Raw genomic sequence first — 7,884 nt, forward strand, 5'->3', positions numbered from 1 at the left:
TTTCCACCTCCTGGTACTTCCTCCTTTGTGTAATTTCCTCCTGGGCTAGTCCTCAAGACTAGAATATGAGGATATGAGAATATCCTCATAAACAGAATACGACAAGAGTAATGAGATGTTCCCGTGATTAGGTTACAAAAGACTGTGACTTCTACCTTGCTAGGACCGTCTCTCTGCCCCTTTCTCTCTCTCTTTCTTGCCCTTTCAGCTTGCATGCTCTGATGAAGCCAGACGCTGTGGTGGAGAGGAACACGTGACAAGGAGGCAAGGATGGCTTCTGCTCAACATCCTGAAAAGAGCTGAGACCCCTGGTCTGATATCTGTGAGGAACTGAATCCTGCTAACAACCACTGGGTGAGTTTGGGAGTACATACTGCCCCCGCCAAACCTTGAGTTGATGACTGCAGCTCCAGTTGTCACCTTGATTTCTTGAGGGATGCCCTGAAAGCCAAGGACCCAGCTATGCGGTATCTAGATTCCTTACCCCTCGAAACTGAGATAATAAATGTGTATTCTTTTAATCTGCTGAATTTGGGGATAATTTTTATTTCTTTATTTTTTAATTGATGTTTTTAATGTCTTTATTGGAGTATAATCACTTTACAATGCTGCATTAGTTTCTCCTGTATAACAAAGTGAATCAGCCATGTGTGTACTTATATCCCCGTATCCCCAGTCTCTTTTTAATGCAGCAATAGATTAGTAATACACCAGTACTGTATTTTAAATTATGATTTCTTTTCCTAGTGGTTTGAAAGGCCACTGCTGTCAAGTTCCAAGTTACCATTTATATGACGGTGGGTCTGCTGTCTGTTTCTAGGCTTCTTATTCTGTTCTCTTGACACTTTTTTTTCTTTCTTTCTTTTTTTTTCTTGGTCTTGGTGCCTCTTCTATTTTCTTCACTTAACGTTATTTCATAGGAATTTGTGAGGAAACTTTAAAGGTTGCCAGAGACGTCTGGACCATGGAGAACACAGCTGTAAGAACTGGGGTTTTGAGGGGCTTAGATTCCCAGTGAACTCACTAGGGATAGATCCAAGAGACAGAGACCACTCCAAACACTCTGGATTGGCCCTCTTACTAGGCACGATGAGCAAACTTCATGGCTGGAGTTGTGAGTATGATTACACGTTCTTGGGGAAAAACAAAAGGGAAGTTTAGCCTGTCTTAGTCATATTCCTCTACCTAAAAGTTTATCTAAATTATTAAAGTTTTCACTATCACATAGATTATTAAAAATTAGACCATATAATAAAAGTGACAACATCCCTATTTATCAGAGTAGGAAATAAATTTAAAGAAATACAGATATTTCCTTTTTTTCCCCTCCTAGGGTAATAGAATGTGAGACCAGAGAAATCCCTGAGATCACCTAGTATAGCTCTCCCACTTTATAAATGGGCAGAGCAAACCACATGCAGAGATGCCGAGGACAGTCCCAGTTTACACCAGTTGTTCCAGAATAGCAATGAATAACACTTCCTTTCAGTATCAAAGTGTCTTGGTTTGGATAATAAAGTATATGATCATCCTACTGAGGAGGAAACTGAGATTTTTAGAAGTGAAGGGACTTTCTTCTTTACTTTTAAACTTTTTCATAGATTATAACTGAAAAATGTTGACAACAGATTTCTCCAATCCCTACCCTAGGAAGTACATCCAAATGTAAATATACTTAAAATATTTTTCTCATTAAGTATGATGTAAATGTGAGGTTTCAACTAACAAAACCCCTGGGAAAATAATTGATGTTTAATTGGTTTGAAGACACATAATGGGGTGACCAAATGATTGAAGTCCCAGCTAAACTAAACACTAGGGGTTATGTAAGTTTCAATAGGTCATACAAATACTGTAGATGGTGTCATGAGGGCTAAACTTCAAGCTCCTTGATTGTTTATTGCTCTTTCTATGTTGTTTTCCTTTACAAGCTGTATGGTAGGTTTTGGCAAAATGCTGGACTGAGCTAATAGATACCCCCACCTACTATTGCAAATGCATAGAATAAAGGTAAAGAGCAATTTCTTATGAAGAACAAAAAACAAAACAAAACAAACCCAAACCCAATTAATTATAAAGGAATAGGTTGATAAATCGAACTACATTAATTAACATCTTTAAGTATCAAAAGGCACCATTAAGAGAGTGAAAATACAGGCTACAGATGATAAAAGGCATTGGCCACACACCTAATTGACAAATGAGTTGTATCCAGAATTCTTATAAATCAATAAGAAAAAGACAGCTCAATAGAAAAAGTTGACCAAAGCATTGAACAGGCACTTCAATAAAGAGGAAGCCAATTTCTCTCTCTCTCTCTCTCTCTCTCTCTCTCTCTCTTTCTCCCCTAACTATAGATCTAAGTTAAAAAAAAAGGGTGTGAAAATGTTGAGTATACTATTCTTTTCACTTATTGAAAAATTTCAAAAGAAAATATTGGGAAAAATAAAAATACAGCAAACTCAAAGGAAAAAAAAAAAAAAGATTACCAGATAGCAGAAATGAAGGGGTAATTCACAAGGGGAGCAATAGGTGTACCAGCCAATGCTACAGTGACTTAGGGATAGAGCAGACTTTGATATGGGCCCCAGGAACTTGGGGTTAAGGATTGAACTCCCTTGCAGTGACAGGAAGCATGTGGCACAAAGAACTAAACTGAACCTCTTGCATATAACCAAATGGCAGGGAGTGGCTTCTTTCTCCAAAAAAAGGGAACTAGAAAACTCCTCCTGTTATCCACAGCCCCCCGCTCCCCAAAAAAAGCAGCAAGGGAGCCTATCTGTGCCTGATATTCTGTGTAGAAAAAAGTCTTCTGTTAAAAGTAAAACCCCATTCCTGTGCCACGTGTAAGTATTGAGTCCAAATGTTCTCTAACTTCATTATAGATAGAATGGCCTAGACCAATGAACTCTCTAAAATAGTCAACAGAAACAAATGCAAACTACTCTGAAGGGATACTTTCATAACCTCAGGTGCATGAGAAGTTCAGTAAGTATTAGCTCACAATAAAAAATAACAACTCACATAAGGAAACCATCCACCATGTGAGGTGGTTGGTAGGCAAAACATGAGGAAGGATTAGCACCTAAGGGCTTAAAATCACATACTCATCTGAGACAGATGATAACATAAGAATCTTTAAAACAATCACATACATTTTAGAAAAAGAAATCAAAATGGAAGAAGGGTACACTATGAAAAATGGAAAGGTATATATCGAAAATAAGCAAATTAAACTTTTAATTATTAAAAATAGTCAATGGAATTAAAAAACCCTCTGTGGGATGGGTGAACTAGTGAACAAAACATAGCTGAAAGAAAATTTAGTGAACTGGAAGATTTTTCTGAGGAAATTATCCAGAATGCCACATACAAGGATGAAAAAAAATGAAAGAGAGGTTGTGACATGGGACTAGAATGATCATAGAATGAGCTGGACCAACGTTATGTTCCACTGAAGTTCCAGAAGGAGAGGACAGAAAGGGATTGGGAAAAGCAATATTCAAAAAGATAATGACTGAGAATTTTCCAGAAGAGATGAATGACATGGCTAACTGGATGTGAAAATAAGACCATTTTTTAGTTTCTCCTGAGACCAAAAGATCAAGAACTGTTCAATAGGTCACAAGTGTCACCCCGATTTTAAAGGTAGCTTCTTGGTCACAAATGCAGGACATGCTAATAGATTGCAAAACTGGTTCTGACAATATGAGCCAATTGCCTCCTTCAGATCTATATAAAAAGTTAAAGATGAAAAGGCTTAGAGAGGGAGTTTTTAGGAGAGAGTCATTGATATGCTATGTTCTTATGACCACTCAAAGAGAAGAAGCAGGAAGATGCTTCCCTCTCATTTTAAACCAAGAGAAAGGGACTTCAATGGTGGTATCTGGAAAGCTTGACATGTGTCTCCTGAAGCTGGAAGGTCCTAGGGAAGATATATATCTCATGCCTGAAAAATCCAAAATCAAGAGACCATGGTTGGAGGTGCTCCTGACTGGCAGCAGAGTGACAAGCAGTGGTTACACTCCAGGGACAGAGCTGCACGTCGTCCATTAATAGTGGGCAAAGATGCCTGCTTCTTGAGCCATGGAAAGTATGACTTGAATTTAAGTAAATTTATAGTTTTGATATTGTATTGGACTATCCTAAAATAATACAATTATTAAGTTATTATTTGAGATTCCATGTAGGAAAGGGGAAGGATCTGCAGAGAGTTTGAAGAGATTGGAAGAAAGAATAAGGTAGTTTTTTCTTATACATTTTTGGGTCTAGCTTAATGAAAACACTAGTTAAATATGAATCTTCAGATTGTAGAGTCATTGCTGAGTCACAATTAAGATAAAAATCAATTCATGTTTACTGCATATTTTAATAAGATCACAAAGAGAAAACATTCCCTCTCTTGGAATATCATGTGCTTCCAAATGTGATACTTTGAGCACACATCACCTATGTAATTTTCCAGGCAAGAATGTATAACATGAATCTAGTGAAGAAACGTTAGAAGAACCCCCAAATGAGGAACATCCTATTTACAAATTGGGGAGGGGGATGTAATAAAACTTTCAATGTCATAAAAAATAAGGAAAGTCTATATAAAAAGTCCAGATTCATGGAGGTTAAAGATACAACACAACTAAATACAATACCTGAGACTAGATTGGACTGTGTACTTTGGGGATGGGGAGAGGATGCTATAAAGGATATTACTGAGTCAATTGAGAAAATCAGAATGAAAGATTAAATAAAAATGTATAATTTTAAACTTACTAACGTTGATAACTGTGCCGACAGTTATCTAAGAGGATGTCTTTAAGGAAATGTGCATTGAAGTATTTAGAGGTAAAGAGCATGATATGCATGACTTATCCTCAAATGATTCAGAAAAATAATTATGTGCTGTGTGTGTGAGTGTGTACGTGTGTCTGTATGGGTATGGAGAGAGAACAAACAATAAAGCAGATAGAGTAAAAGGTTAATCGTGGATGAAACTAGATAAATGGTATATGAATATTTTTAGTACTATTTTTATTTTGCAAATGTTCTTTAAATTTGATACCATTTCCAAACGCTCAAAGAACAAAAACAAACAAACACAAAGTACCAGGGAGACAAAACAGATTATCTACAAAGGCGAGTACATCAGTGGGGAGCAGAGTTCTCATCAGCAAAAGTAGAGGCCAGAGGCAATAGTACTGTATTTTCAAACTGCTAAAGGAATGCAATTTTCAGTCTAGTAATTCTTTTTTTTTTTTGGCCTCACTGCGAGGCATGTGGGATCTTAGTTCCCTGACCAGGGATCGAACCGGCACCCCCTGCAGTGAAAGCACAGCGTCTTAACCACTGGACCACCAGGGAAGTCCCTAGGTCTAGTAATTTTATCCTAGCTAAACTATCATTCAGGGGTGAAGGTGAAATAAAAAACATTTGAAAAGTTAAAAACATTTAGATAATGATTAAAACAATCATTCACAATTTCTTGCTGAAAGAACTACTAAAAGATGCACTTTAAGAAGAAGGAAATAGGGACTTCCCTGGTGGTGCAGTGGTTAAGAATCCGTCTGCCAATGCAGGGGATGCGGGTTTGAGCCCCAGTCCAGGAAGATCCCATATGCTGCGGAGCACCTAAGCCCGTGTGCCACAACTCCTGAAGCCCGAGCACCTAGAGCCCGAGCTCCGCAACAATAGAAGCCACTGCAATGAGAAGCCTGCACACTGCAACAAGATTAGCCCCCGCTTGCCTGTGTGCTGCAATGAAGACCCAATGTACCCCAAAATAAACTTATAAAAAAAAGAGAAGGAAATATAGTGCAGAAGAAAGAAGTAGGATGCAAGGCAATTAGTAAACATGTAAACAAATATAAATAAACTTTGACTAAAAACAAAATTTTAAATGATTATATTTTGTGGTTAAAGATGTGGAACTAAAATTCTAGACAACAATAACATGGAAGGTGGGAGAGGATAATCCGGAACTAAAATAGTCTAATATATTAATATTTTCTTTAGGTCAACTATGCATGTTAAAAAATTAAGATAATAAATTGAAAGAAAAGAAATAGAATCTGTAACTCCCTAAATGGTTAAAGGAAACAAGAGGAAATAAAGAAAACATGGTTCTCCTCTTCCTCCCCTGCCCTGCAAAAAAAGGGAAGGAAAAGAAAAACATAGATAGAAAAAGCACAAAATAAGAATGGTGGAAATAAATTCAAATATATTAGTAACACAGGAAATGTAAATATTCAAACAATAGAAAGCCACATAGAAGTTAAAACAGACTAACCAGATCTATATGTATCAACACAAATAAATCTCAGAAACATTGTGCTGTGTAAAAGAAGATTCAAAAGGTTATACACAGTATGGGACTACTTTGTAAATTACAGAATGATATAAAACAATGTTATATATTGTTTATGCATACAAATGTATGTAGCAAAATTGTGAATGGAGGAATACCTACCAATTTAGTGATTATCTCAGGAGAAAATGGGAGAGGGGAGGGATTAGAGGGAGAAAAGAGGGTGCTCCTAACTTTATCTGCAATTTTTTTCCTTAAACAATAACATCAACTCTGAAAGAGTCATGACAAAAAGTTCACGTGTTACATCTGAGTTGTAGGTATGTGAGTGTCTGTTATATTTATTTCTGGACCTCTCTGTATTTTAAAAGTATGGAAGGAGTGAAAAAATTAAACACTAAACTCTATATTTTATATTTAGTTACATTTTCCCAAGGACACAGAGAAGATACTGTCCTACTCTCCCAGATGCAGGCTTAGGTAAGGATGTGGGTTATTCTTTGTTTTCCTGCCCTTCCAGATTCATGCTCTGCCCTGCTGAGTCCTGTGGACTGCATCACCCAGGCTCTCTTACCAGCTGGCTTTCAGTTTCAGCCAGCGAGAGCCAATGGGGGGCAGGGAGATGAATGGTGGAGTAAAAAGAGGCCTGGGTGTTTCTTCTCTGCTGTCTTCCAGTTTGGGCATCCTGTGGCTATAGTTGCATCCTCCCATATGTACCACTCCCACTAGACAGCCTTGCTCCAGGGTTCCTTTCTCACTGGGCTCTTAATAACAGTATTTCCTCCTCTGGTGTCAAGAGGCCCTGGGGGTGGTATCAGCTTCTCACCATTGCTAGGCTCTCAACACCTTACCAAGCCTTGTGTGTCCCCTTTACCATGAAGGAAACTCTGCAAATAGTCCCTTTGTTAAAGTCTTCGCTTTTTTTTTTTTCAAGTTTATAGAACATCTTTGCTGTAGATGAAAAGATTGATTGGATGATCTTCTCCATGTCTCCAGCCTATCTGCACCAAAACAACCTGTCTTGAGCGTGTGTGGTTGACAGCTCAGTGGAAAGGGATTGTGGCTGACATACACAGGAGGATCTACTTTCTTAAAATCTCATGTCCCAAGGATCTTATGATTCCTTGAATGGGTCAACTGTGTTTTATGATTTATTTATACATCTACTCAATTTACTTTGATTGTGTGCTACTCTGTACCAGGAACTGTGTCAAGAAATGGGGATACATTATTGAACAAGAGGGAATCCTATCCTCAAGGAGCTTACAGTAGTCAGGGGAAGATACGCACATTTCTAGTATGATAAATGCTAGGAAAATGGAGGTAGAGAGTGCTATGGGGTACCCAGGAGGGTTATTCAACCCGGTCTTATGCCATCAGGGAATGTTTCCCAAAGGAAATAACATCTAATCTGAGACCTGAAGGCTAAATACTAGCTAGCCAGATTAAGGAGAACAACTGGTCAGAGGGAATGGGTTTTAGTTTTAAGGTATTCTAGGCAGAGAGAAAAACAACTTGGGCTAAGACAGCAGGGAATAAAAAGTATTTGGGAAATTGAAAGTCATTTCTTGGGTTGATATATA

General features: G+C 37.8%; 1 long non-coding RNA gene across 1 annotated transcript; it reads left to right on the forward strand.

The window, feature by feature from the left end:
* Positions 1–252: 252 nt before the first annotated feature.
* On the forward strand, positions 253–7,349 carry LOC132419748 (uncharacterized). The gene is made up of 3 exons (XR_009518238.1): positions 253–354; positions 6,723–6,781; positions 7,236–7,349. It is a non-coding gene; the product is annotated as an uncharacterized lncRNA (long non-coding RNA).
* Positions 7,350–7,884: the final 535 nt, after the last annotated feature.

This window comes from Delphinus delphis, chromosome 2, assembly GCF_949987515.2.
Source record: "Delphinus delphis chromosome 2, mDelDel1.2, whole genome shotgun sequence".
In the NCBI taxonomy this organism is placed as follows: domain Eukaryota; kingdom Metazoa; phylum Chordata; class Mammalia; order Artiodactyla; family Delphinidae; genus Delphinus; species Delphinus delphis.